We start from the raw sequence: 13146 nt of genomic DNA on the forward strand, positions 1-13146 counted from the left end.
GCACTTTGGGAGGCAGAGGCAGGTGGATCACGAGGTCAAGAGATCGAGACCATCCTGGTCAACATGGTGAAACCCTGTCTCTACTAAAAATACAAAAAATTAGCTGGGCATGGTGGCGTGTGCCTGTAATCCCAGCTACTCAGGAGGCTGAGGCAGGAGAATTGCCTGAACCCAGGAGGCGGAGGTTGCGGTGAGCCGAGATCGCGCCATTGCACTCCAGCCTGGGTAACAAGAGTGAAACTCCGTCTCAAAAAAAAAAAAAAAAAGAAGTTCAGAGGAAGCAAACTAGATTTTGAATCCAGATACTGCTGTTGGCTACCTCTGAGGCATCGGGGCAGGTTACTTAACCACTCTGAGCATCTATTTCCTCTTTTAAAATGTAGGCAATATTAGGTTGAATTGCATTTAATTGTCATTTTTTTTGAAATTGAAAACAGCCAAAACATCAATGAGAAAGATCAGCAGTTTCATCTGCTTCAGTGTAATAGCAGGAGGATGGCAGGGTCCCAAGTCACAGAAAGGAGGCGGCCCCAGAGCTGTTGTGAGGGACAAATGAGGTATTGATAGGCCATTACTGCAGGAAAAAGATGTGTGACTTCACTGAAGACCAGACCGCAGAGTTCAAGGAGGCCTTCCAGCTGTTTGACTGAACAGGTGATGGCAAGATCCTGTACAGCCAGTGTGGGGACGTGATGAGGGCCCTGGGCCAGAACCCCACCAACGCCGAGATGCTCAAGGTCCTGGGGAACCCCGAAAGTGATGAGATGAATGTGAAGGTGCTGGACTTTGAGCACTTTCTGCCCATGCTGCAGACAGTGGCCAAGAACAAGGACCAGGCCACCTATGAGGATTATGTCGAAGGACTTCGGGTTTTTGCCAAGGAAGGAAATGGCACCATCATGGGTGCTGAAATCCGGCATGTTCTTGTCACACTGGGTGAGAAGATGACAGTGGAAGAAGTAGAGATGCTGGTGGCAGGGCACGAGGACAGCAATGGTTGTATCAACTACGAAGAACTCATCTGCATGGTACTGAATGGCTGAGGACCTTCCCAGTCTCCCCAGAGTCTGTGCCTTTCCCTGTGTGAATTTTGTATCTAGCCCGAAGGCTCCCTAGGCTGTCTTGTCTCAGCACCTTTCCCATCTTGTCTCTCTTGGATGATGTTTGCCGACAGCATTCACCAAATAAAACTTGCTCTCTGGGCCAAAAAAAAAAAAAAATGAGGTATGCAGCAGTACTGGCCAGCCCTGGGGTTGAAGTTAACTCTTAGGGACAGATCTCAACCCAAACATAGGGGTCAGTGGTTCCCCAGGCTGCGCTAGGTGTGCTGGCTATTCGGCTTGCCTTCCTGTCTGCCTGCCTGCCTGCCTTCCTGCCTTTCTTCCTTCCGGCCTTCCTTCCTTCCCTCCTTCCCTCCTTCCTTCCTTCTCTCTTTCTTTTTCTTTTTTCCTTTCTTTCCTTTCTTTTTTCTTTCTTAACAGGGTCTCCCTCTATCACCCACTTTGGGGTGTAGTGGCGGGATCACAGCTCACTGCAGCCTTGACCTCCTGGGTTCCACGGGTCGGCCCACCTCGGTCTCCCCAGTAGCTGGGAGTACAGGCATGTGCCACCATGACCAGCTAATTTTTAAATTTTATTTTGTTGAGATGGGTCTTGCTATGTTACTCAGACTTGGCTTGAACTCCTGACATCAAAGCAATCCTCCCACCTTGGCCACCCAAAGACCTGGGATTATAGGTGTGAGCCTTCATGCCTGGCCTGGTATTTCTTGATTACTCCCAGCTAAATGGCACGCTCAGCCTCAAGGCTGGAAGCAAAAGGAACATGAGTAAATAGTTGTAACGCACGTAGAATAGTGCTGGCACCCTCTAAGTGCAATATAAGTGTTTGCTTACTAAGTAAATTTTTTTTTTTTTTTTGAGATGGAGTTTCGCTCTTGTTACCCAGGCTGGAGTGCAATGGTGTGATCTCGGCTCACCGCAACCTCCACCTCCCAGGTTCAGGCAATTCTTCTGCCTCAGCCTCCTGAGTAGCTGGGACTACAGGCACGCACCACCATGCCCAGCTAATTTTTTGTAGTTTTAGTAGAGACGGGGTTTCACCATGTTGACCAGGATGGTCTCGATCTCTTGACCTCGTGATCCACCCGCCTCCGCCTCCCAAAGTGCTGGGATTACAGGCTTGAGCCACCGCGCCCGGCGTAAATTTTGTTTAAATAAAACATTTATTGGCCAGGTGCAGTGGCTCATGCCTGTAATCCCAGCACTTTGGTGGGGCTATTCGGCTTGCCTTCAAGATCTCAAGGTGGGCAGATCACTTGAGGTTAGGAGTTTGAGACCAGCCTGGCCAACATGGTAAAACCCTGTCTCTACTAAAAATACAAAAATTAGCTGGGTGTGGTAGCATGCACCTGTAGTCCCAGCTACTCAGGAGGCTGAGGCAGGAGAATCACTTGAACCCAAGAGGCGGAGGTTGCAGTGAGCCGAGATCATGTCATTGCACTCCATTGCCTGGGCGACAGGAGCGAAACTCATTCTCAAAATTTATATACATTATTGAACACCTATATGTGCTGGGCACTGTGGACAGTCTGTTTCCTGTATGATGTTATAAAAGGTTTCTCTTTAATCCTGTCATCTCTGAAAAACACTACCCCTGAGAAACTTGCCGAGACATCCGCTACTATGCCAAATGTTTACTCTGCACTCCTTTAATTTAAATCCTCATTTTGCTCAGCTCAAAATAACTTGGCTTTCAACTGAACATAAATCTTTCTGATAAGGTCACGTATTACCAGGCTTTTTTTTTCTTCAATTAATCATGTCCCAGGAAGGGGCCTCTGGGTTTTATCAAATTCCAAGATATTTATTATCTTAAGCTCTATTTTCTATCCAGATAAGACATGTTTAGATATCTCCATCTGCATCTGGTCTCTGTCCTGCTCAGAAGACATGAGCAGACTGTTTCCAAAAGATATTTTCAGATGCAGCAGAAAAATGTCTCTTTCTTCCTGCTTTGAGGCTGAGGGTGCTATTTAGCTGTGGTATAGGGAAATCAAGAAATACTGGCCAGCCAGAGTGCCTGGCTCAGCCCAGGGCGTTACTGACCCAGGGGATCCAAGCAATGGCATGAGATCTCATCAGAGGCACTTAGAATCTCACTGGGTTTTTAAAACCCACAGAGAGCCATCAAGTAAGGACAGACAAGGACTAGGCAAACAATACTGTTATAGGAAAGGGGTCCCAATCCAGACCCCAAGAGAGGGTTCTTAGATCTCACACAAGAAAGAATTCAGGGCGAGTCTGTAAAGTAAAAGCAAGTTTATTAAGAAAGTCAAGAAGTAACAGAATGGTTACTTCATAGACAGAGCAGCTCCCAAAGGGCTGCTGGTTGCCCATTTTTACATTTATTTATTGATGATATGCTAAACAAGAAGTGGATAATCGATGCCTCCCTTTTTTGGACCATATAGGGTCACGTCCTGACATTGCCGTGGCATCTGTAAACTGTCATGGCGCTGGTGGGAGTGTAGCAGTGAGAACGACCAGAGGTCACTCTCGTGGCCATCTTGGTTTTGGTGGGTTAGAGCCTGCTTCTTTACTGCAACCTGTTTCATCCTCAAGGTCTTTATGACCTGTATCTTGTGCTGACCTCCTATCTCATCCTGTCACTTAGAAAGCCTTAACCATCTGGGAGTCTCAACCTCATTCTACCCAGCTCCTATTCAGGATGGAGTTACTCTGGTTCAAATGCTTCTGACAGTGCTAGTGATAAGGATAAGGTTTCTGAGCACTGTTAAATTTAAAATGAAATCTTGAGTAAGTCGAAGACAACTGTCTTCTTAGTCTTTTATGTCACCCATTGATTAAACTCTGCTCTCTCACCTGATGGCAGCCAAGCAAAGCAGTGCTGAGCTCTTCCAAGTGGGGAAAGAATTGCTTTCTGTGCAACCTGGAGCTGAATCATAGAAGGAAAAGACAGATTGAAAGTTAAGAGGCGGTAAGGCAGACCACGGAGGACGGGGAGGATTTCTCCAGCGCCCCAGCCCCCACAGCCAGCTCTGGTCCAGCCGTTTCAGCAACTCTTTCATAACGCATCTGATTTTGTTTTATCCCAGTCCTGCAGAGAAAGGACTCTGCAGGTCAGGACTTGCTCCTTCAGTAAACAAAAACTCCTCTGCCAGAAAAGTTGGAGAAACTAGTTTAGTTGGAGGAAGTGAAGAAGTCTGCTTTTGTTCTGGGGACTCTGGTGGGAGATGAGGGTGGGCTGGTAGAGACGAGGGTGAGAACAAACCTTGGCCCAGACCCTTCGGGTTCCAGGCAGAGCTGGCTGCAGAAGAGGAAGGAAAGGAAATTGACCAGTGCTGTCTCTGTGACTGGACCTAGGCCAATCGGGAAACTGAGAGGAGCAGGGCCAGCCAGGCCGTTGTGCCTCAAACTTAGGCCGAAACACGGAAAGGCAAGGATTTGAGGCTCTGAGTCACCCTCCCTGGAGGAAGGAGACCTTCGAGGAGGAAATCATTTTGCGAGCTCCCTTTACTTTTACACACATTTTTATTCCAGTAAATTCAAACTAAAGAGGAAGAAGTCATGAAAGGGCCGCTGCCACCTTAGGCCGTGGTGGCGGAGACCAAGGATATGGGACAGTGTAGATGTCTAAGAACCCAGCAGGTATGCTTTTCGGCTTACTTTGGTTCTGAGCTCTTACTTCTGACCCATGGGATCAAGGATATTGTTCACCACTGCATCTCTGGCACCTAGTACATCATAGGTACTCAATAAAAATTTTACCGAATGAATGAGAGAAACGGTCAATACAAAGACTGGCCAATGCAAAGAGTCAAACAGCACCCTTTAGCGTTGGACTAGGCACGGTCTTGGAGCTTGAGAGATGTGAGTTCCAATCCTGGCTCTGTCTTTTCTTGGTTTTGTGAACTCAGGCAGTTTATTGACCCTTTCTGAGCCTCAGTTTTCTCTTCCATGAAGTGGGGGTGAATAAAACCCACTCCTCATGGTGATATGGTATTAGTGAGATAATATACATAAAAGTGCAGAGCCTGATGCAAAGAAGCCCTCTTTGCATATTAGTTATTAATGTAGTTTTTTTTTTTTAATGCTGTAACCCAGAAGTTGGCTGATATTCTTGTTCTGTGATTGAAGTGAAATGGGATATGACTGGGCGTGGTGGCTCATGCCTATAATCCCAGCACTTTGGGAGGCTGAGATGGGCAGATCACCTGAGGTCAGGAGTTCAAGACTAGCCTGGCCAACATGGTGAAACCCCATCTCTACTTAAAAAAATACAAAAACTTAGCCAGGTGTAGTGGCAGACACCTGTAATCCCAGCTACTCAGGAGGCTGAGGCAGGAGAGTTACTTGAACCTGGGAGGCAGAGGTTGCAGTGAGCTGAGATCGTGCCACTACACTCTTGCCTGGGCAACAGTGCAGGACACTGTCTCAAAAAATAAAAATGAAGGCTGGGCGTGGTGGCTCATGACTATAATCCCAGCACTTTGGGAGGCCGAGGTGGGCGGATCACCTGAGGTCAGGAGTTCAAGATCAGCCTGACCAACATGGAGAAACGCTGTCTCTACTAAAAATTAGCTGGGCATGGTGGCACATGCCTGTAATCCCAGCTACTTGGGAGGCAGAGACAGGAGAATCACTTGAACCCAGGAGTGGAGGTTGTGGTGAGCTGAGATTGGGCCATTGCATTCCAGCCTGGGCAACAAGAGCAAAACTCCATCTCAAAAAATAAAATAAAATAAATAAATAAAATGAAATGGGCTCGAAGTTTCAGAACCTCCCCACTCCCCTTGCAGTTGGAGGCCCTGTTCTTTCACCTTTCCCCTCTCCCCAGGACCTTGGTGTCAGAGGTGGTGGGTGAGGGAGGGTATATGTTTCTTAGTTACCTCTGCCTCTGACCTTTTACTTTTGCTAAATTCTTAACAGCCTTTGCCTTCATTTTAGAGTCTAGGTCCTACTCTGTTACCCAGGTTCAAGTGCAGTGGCATGATCATAGCTCATGCAGTCTTAAACTCCTGGGCTCAAGTGATGCTCCCATCTCAGCCTCCCCAGTAGCTAGGATCACAGGTGTGTGCCACCATTCCCAGCTAATTTTCTCTACTTTTTAAAAGACAGAGTTTTACTATGTTGCCCACACTGATCTGGAACTCCTGGGCTCAAGCAGTCCTCCTGCCTTGACCTCCCTAAGTGCTGGGATTTCAGATGGGAGCCACCCTGCTTGGCCCAATTCTGTTTGTTTTTTTAGCATGAAGGTCATCCTCCACTACCACCAAATACAGGGTCAAGATTCCACATTGGGGCCGGGCACCGTGGCTCACACCTGTAATCCCAGCACTTTGGGAGGCCGAGGCAAGTGGACTGCTTGAGCCCAGGAGTTTGAGACCAGCCTGAACAACATGGCAAAACCTTGTCTCTACTAAAAATACAAAAATTAGCTGGGCATGGTGGTGGGCGCTGTAATCCCAGCTAATCGAGAGGCTGAGGCACGTGTATCGCTTGAACCTGGGAGACAGAGTCTATAGTAAGCCAAGATCGTGCCACTGCACCCGAGCCTGGGTGACAGAGCAAGACTCCATCACTCTGTCTCAAAAAACGAAAAAACAGAAAAACAAAGATTCCACATTTGGGGAGGTGACGGGGTCAGCACATCTGAGGTGCAATGGATAAACCTCACTCTGGGACAACCACCTTTGTGATCGTGGCATCCCCCCTGCCAGGTCACGATAAAGGCCAATTTTACTTCATTAGGTTGGTGCAAAAGTTATTGAGGTTTTTGACATAATAATTTCTAATTTCATTCTAGAAAACTTCTAAGGTGTGGGCAGACTGCTGGGTTGGGCTTGATTTCTCATGCCTGAGGAGTCAGAGGTCAGAGATGACCAAACGACTGAGCCAGCTTGGTGAATCTGGGGTCAGTGGCCCCAGAATAACATGAGGCTGGCTGGGCTGTAGCAGGAAAGGACCACTAATCGCTGAGACTGCAGAGCCTGGGCCAAGAATGGGAAAGAGAGAACAGAAGAAAAAAAGCTGGTTTGGAGGGAGGAAGGTGGAAAGGGCCACCAAGCAGCGGAGATGGGAACTTTAACCAAAATCTTGGGCTATGTTGCAGTTCAGCCGCCAGACCCCAGGCCCACATGGGCTCAGGCCTCTCTCTGCACCTCCCCTTGGCAGTGTGCCTGTCCCTCCTACCTGCCTGTCCCAACTTCTCCTTTCTGCAGGAGTCAGCCGGTGACATTCAGAAGGCCGGATCACTGTAGGAGACCAGAATATGCTACCCAAAACAGGCCTCTTTGGCGTACGGATTATTCTGAGAAATAGGAATAGAAGAAGCAGCCCTGAAAGCCGGGAAAAGTGACCCTTTTGCCTGAGCGTGGTGGTGCCCACCTGTAGTCCCATCTATCTGGGAGGCTGAAGCAAGAGGATCACTTGAGTCTAGGAGTTCACAACCAGCATGGGCAACATAATAAGAACCTGTCTTTACTTAGAAAATAAAATGGCTGGGTGCCATGGCTCACACCTGTAATCCCAGCACTTTGGGAAGCTGAGGTGGGGTGGATCATCTGAGGTCAGGAGTTCAAGACCAGCCTGATCAACATGGTGAAACCCCATCTCTACTAAAAATATAAAAATTAGCTGGGTGTGGTGGCAGGCACCTGTAATCCCAGCTACCTGGGAGGCTGAGGCAGGAGAATTGCTTGAACCCGGGAGGTGGAGGTTGCAGTGAACAGAGATCACACCATTGCACCCCAGCCTGGGCCACAAGAGTGAAACTCCATCTCAAAAAAAAAAAAAAAAAAAAACGTTTAAGGCCAGCCATGGTGGCTCACACCTGTAATTCCAGCACTTTGGGAGGCTGAGGCAGGTGGATCACTTGAGGTCAGGAGTTCAAGACCAGCCTGACCAATATGGTGAAACCCCATCTCCACTAAAAATACAAAAATTAGCCAGGCATGGTGGTGTGACTGCCCAAATAGAGTTCCAGCTACTCGGAAGGCTGAGACAGGAGAATCGCTTGAACCAGGGAGGCAGAGGCTGCAATGAGGTGAGATCACGCCACTGCCCTCCAGCTTGAGTGACAGAGCAAGACTTGCCTCAAAAAAAAAAAAAATAAATTAAATTAAATTAAATTAAATATTTAATCCGGGCATGTTGGCTCAAGCCTGTAATCCCAGCACTTTGGGAGGCCAGAGCGGGTGGATCACAAGGTCAGGAGTTTGAGACCAGCCTGGCCAACGTGATAAAACCCCGTCTCTACTAAAAAAATATACAAAAATTACCCGGGCATGGTGGCAGGCACCTGTGGTCCCAGCTGCTTGGGAGATTGAGGCAGCAGAATCACTTGAACCCAGGAGATGGAGGTTGCAGTGAGCCAAGATCGTGCCACTGCACTCCAGCCTGGGTGACAGAGTGAGACTCCAACTCAAAAAAAAAAAAAAAATTAAATATTTAAAAAGCTACCCTTTTGTAAGGGAAATTTACATCTATAAAAACCATCTCTCTGCTGTTTTTTGATAGTCTCAGCAACAACAAAAAACATCTCTTGCCAGGCACAGTGACTCATGCCTATAATCCCAGCACATTGGGAAGCCCAAGCAGGAGGATCGCTTGAGCCTAAGAGTCTGAGACCAGCCTGGGCAATATAGGGAGACCCCATCTCTAAAAAAAAAAAAATCAAAATATTAGCTGGGTTTGGTGTCACGCCTGTAGTCCCAGCTACTGGGGAGGCTGAGGTAGGAGGATCACTTGAAATCAGGAGTTTGAGACCAGCCTGGGCAACACAGCAAGCCATCTCTAATTAATTAAAAAATAAAACATAATTCTACATATATACTTAAACACCAAAAAAACCCTCCTGGGCATGTTGGCTCACACCTGTAATCCCAGTGTTTTGGGAGGCCAACGCGGGTGGATCTCCTGAGGTGAGGAGTTTGAAACCAGCCTGGCCAACATGGTGAAATAGCGTCTCTACTAAAAATACAAAAATTGGTCGGGCATAGTGGCAGGCACCTGTAATCCCAGCTACTCTGGAGGCTGAGGCAGGAGAATTGCTTGAACTCAGGAGGCAGAGGTTGCAGTGAGCCAAGATTAAGCCATTGCACTCCTGCCTGGGTAAGAGGAGTGAAACTCCAACTCAAAAAACAAACAAAAAAACCCATCTCCATTTGTAAGAGTTTCTCTGTCCCTATACCAGTCGTAGTGGCTCACCCCCATAATCCCAGCACTTTGGGAGACCAAGACCGGTGGATCACTTGAGCCCAGGAGTTTGAGACCAGCCTGGCCAAAATGGCAAGACCCCATCTCTACTAAAAATACAAAAAGTTAGCCGGGCATGGTGGTGTGCACTTGTAGTCCCAGCTACTTGGGAAGCTGAGGCAGGGGGATCTCTTGAACCTGGGGAATTGAGGCTGCAGTGAGTCGTGATTACGATACCACTACACTCCAGCCTGGACAATGAGCATGAGACCCTGTCTCAAAAAAAAAAAGAAAGAACATGGCAGTCAGCACTCCTGGATCTCTGTGTGTAGTGCCAGCCAGGAGAGGAAGGTACAGGTTTCTCTTTTGTCCCTTCTATCTCAAATTCACATTAGCAGGAGAAATCATTTGTTAAGAATTAATTTTTTTATACTGTGACTATGGTGAAATACTGTTTGGTGTAACCATTGGTTATTAATCCTTTCACTCCTAGGAACAGCTATTGCTTTCCTGTCTTCTTTTGTGTCCTAAAAATGTCCCGTGGCTTTCTGACTGCTGGGGTGCCCAGATTGTCCAGGCTGCCAGTGTAGGCCACCAACCGCCAGGTCGGGGACACCCCAGAATATAGCCAGCCAACTGCCATACCGGGGACACCCCGGAATAGGACCAGACAGAAAGAGAAGTGGGGGCTGCATCCCATCTGTGACCAGTGTCTGTCAACCTAAAATTATCAAAACGGTCAGAATCTAGTTCAAAGAGAGGTCTTCATACGGAGTTGAAGCCTGCGGCCCAGGACACACTTCCAAGTTGCCTTGGAGACTGCTCCAGACAACAAAAGAGAGGCTCAAGTTTTTTAAAGGAAAAAAATGAATCAGAAGAGGAGGCAATTACAAAAGTTGTTTGTCAGGAATTCACGCTGGTTTACAGAAATAACCTCAGTTATTTTTATGAATAACATTGGTGATTGGCTGTGCAGTGTTGAATGACAGAGTATATGGCATTTGATGGCTACTTGGTAACAGTCTAGAGCTCCCATAGCAAGTAGCTGCTAGACGTAATTATTTCACCCAAGTGGGAGAGGGAAGTGACTGCTGTTACATTTTAAATGCCTTTCTGGGTCTCATAATTTAAAGGGACTCACATTCCTTAAATGAAGTGTGTTTCTTGGAAGCGGAGGTGAATGGGGTCTCGCTGTCACCCAGGCTATAGTGTAGTGGTGTGATCAGGGTTCACTGCAGCCTCGACCTCCCCAGGCTTAAGCAATCCTCCCACTTCAGCCTCCTGAGTAGTAGGGACTACAGGTGTACACCATCACATCCAGCTAATATATGTATTTTTTGTAGAGGCGGGGTCTCACCATGTTGCCCAGGCTGGTCTCAAATTCCTGAGCTCAAATGACCCACCTGCCTTGGCCTCCCAAAGTGCTGGGGTTACAAGTGTGGGCCACAACATCTGGCCAGATGAAATGATTTTTCTTTTTCTCATGTCCTACCAACCATTGCCAGCTCTTGGGGTGTTATCTAAGACTTTCTTCCCTTGGCTGTCTATGGGAAGGGTTGTATCTTTGCACCCTGTTTGGAGAGGCATCTCCTGTCTGTGGTTAAGCCATAAAAGGCTCATTGGTTTTAAGTCCTAAGAGGCTTACCGCTTCGGTCTTTAATCATTTGCTAAGTATACATTTTCTGTAAAAGAAAAAGGAAAAAAATTATTCAAATAAAAATTCAATATTGCCAGGAATACTTAGTGTTTGTCCCAGAAGAATTTGAAAATAAGACATTTGAAAGGATTTTTTTAAAGGAGCTCTATGCCTAGAAGTTGGCCTGATCAGAAGCCAATATTCAGACCCTCATAGGTGTAACTTTTAAGTCTTCTCTGTTCTGCCGATCTGATCCTGCAACTCCCACGGGAATGTCTCCATCGCCTGAAACTCCCTTCCTGAAGCCCTGCTGACTGTGTGTTCAACCAACTCTGTCACCTCCCTATTGTTGGCATTATTTTGCTGAGGTTAATGTGGGACTTTACTGGCTTCTTTGGGGAACTTGAGATCTCCCTACCCTGGCTCCCCTGCAACCTCTTCCTTCTCGTTGCTCCTGTTTCTCCTCTCCTCTTCCATCTTCTCTCCAGTTCTCTTTTTTTTTTTTGGAGACGGAGTCTCACTCTGTTGCCCAGGCTGGAGTGCAATGGTACAATCTCGGCTCACTGCAGCCTTCGCCTCCTGGGTTCAAGCGGTTCTCCTGCTTCAGACTCCTGAGTAGCTGGGATTACAGGCATGCACCAGGATGCCAGGCTAATTTTTATATTTTTAGTATAAACGGGGTTTTGCCATGTTGGGCAGTCTGGTCGCGAACTCTTGACCTCATGTGATCCACCCACCTTGGCCTCCCAAAGTGCTAGGATTACAGACATGAGACACTGCGCCCGGCCTCTCCATTCTCTTGAATTCTGTTGTGTCCTGCAAGCTCCCATCCTCCATACTTCTGTCTACCTGGCCAGACTTTTCTCCTTGGCCACCCACCCCCCCAGTCACTTGAACTTGAGACTCCCCTACTTTCAAAGGACTCGGGGTCTCCCGAAAGCAACTACCTGAGGCTGAAAAATAAAAAGAGTGACTGGATACAAACTGGATATTTTATCCACGCAGATGGGCATTGGGAACATTGATGTCGCTGCTAGATGTCTCCTTAGTCACTGGCCTAAAATGGAGTCCGCAGCTTCTCTAAGATTCACCTCTGGTTATAGACAAATATGCCCCCAGACTCTTCCTGGGAGTAAAAGTATATCCTTCCTTTGTGCCTTTGAGATGCAAATTCTCTACCTTGTTTTCTGTGGGATCTGAGAGCCATGTCTTGCAAGGGAAACTTCAGGGAAATGGCTCTCAGCAGAAGGAATAAGAAGGAGAGATATTTGGGGAAAAAATGGACAGATAAAAAAATCTTATGACATTTCCACAAATGTTATTAAAAGCTTTAGCCCTCTGAGCTGGTACTGTGTTCCATCTGCCAAAAATGCAACTTGAATCCAGCTAGTCTGTTTGCCTGTTTCCATGTTTGTGTCTGTCTTCCTATGCATGTTACAGACATGTAATATTTTTTGACCTCTGAATGGTATTGCCAGAATTAAGTTGTAAAAGAGCTCTATTTAATTGGTCCAGGTGTGGTGGCTCACACCTGTAATCCCAGCACTTTGGGAGGCTAAAGCGGGTGGATCACTTGAGGTCAGGAGATCGAGACCAGCCTGGCCAACATGGCAAAACCCCGACTCTAAGAAAAATACAAAAATTAGCCGAGTGTGGTGGCACATGCCTGTAATCCCAGCTACTCGGGAGGCTGAGGGAGGAGAATCTCTTGACCCTGTGTAGTGAACCTCAGGCTTTTTTTTTTTTTTTTTTTAAAGAATCAGTATGTTAGTATGTTCAACTCTCTTATTCTTTAATTCTCTATTTTAAAGTTTAGCTTCTTTGTAATTCCAGTAAACAACCTTCTCCACCGGCTCAAATCAATAGTTCACATCTGTTCCCCCCGGCTCCCAGCTCCGTCCTGACTCATCCTGGTCACCTGCTCCAGTCACCTGCTCGCCACCTTCTTTGACCTAGGTCACCCCCAGCTACCTGCTCTGACCCGCCTGTAGCTGTCCTTCCTGCCAAAACACCCACCCTGACACTCTGGCTCTGACCCCTCCTCTCTTTAAAAAGCCAATTGGGATTAGTCTAGCTTGTGCGGTCTAACTCTAGCCAATAGGGGAACGACACAGCAGTAAGGACAACCCCCATCAGGCGTAAGTACCCCTTCCCCCTTGTCCAAGCCTGCGGTGGCCATCATTGCTCCATGGATGTGCCCCGATCCCTTCTACAGAAGTAAACTGCCTTGCTGAGAGGACATATCTTTGAGTGGTATTTCTTTTGCAGCATCGAAATTTTACTTATAACAAA

The 13146-nt window shown here is 47.3% G+C and overlaps 1 non-coding gene and 1 pseudogene across 2 annotated transcripts; one reads left to right on the top strand and one right to left on the bottom strand.

The window, feature by feature from the left end:
• The first annotated feature begins 587 nt into the window (after window positions 1-587).
• On the top strand, window positions 588-1220 carry LOC116558213 (annotated as a pseudogene). The gene has a single exon (XR_004271900.1). The product of XR_004271900.1 is annotated as a myosin light polypeptide 6-like (transcript).
• A 5358-nt stretch (window positions 1221-6578) lies between these two features.
• Window positions 6579-6750, bottom strand: LOC116558575. The gene has a single exon (XR_004272076.1). It is a non-coding gene; the product is annotated as a U1 spliceosomal RNA (small nuclear RNA).
• Window positions 6751-13146: the final 6396 nt, after the last annotated feature.

The sequence above is a fragment of the Sapajus apella genome, unplaced genomic scaffold (genome assembly GCF_009761245.1).
Source record: "Sapajus apella isolate SASKATOON/1434 unplaced genomic scaffold, GSC_monkey_1.0 scaffold21, whole genome shotgun sequence".
Taxonomy (NCBI): domain Eukaryota; kingdom Metazoa; phylum Chordata; class Mammalia; order Primates; family Cebidae; genus Sapajus; species Sapajus apella.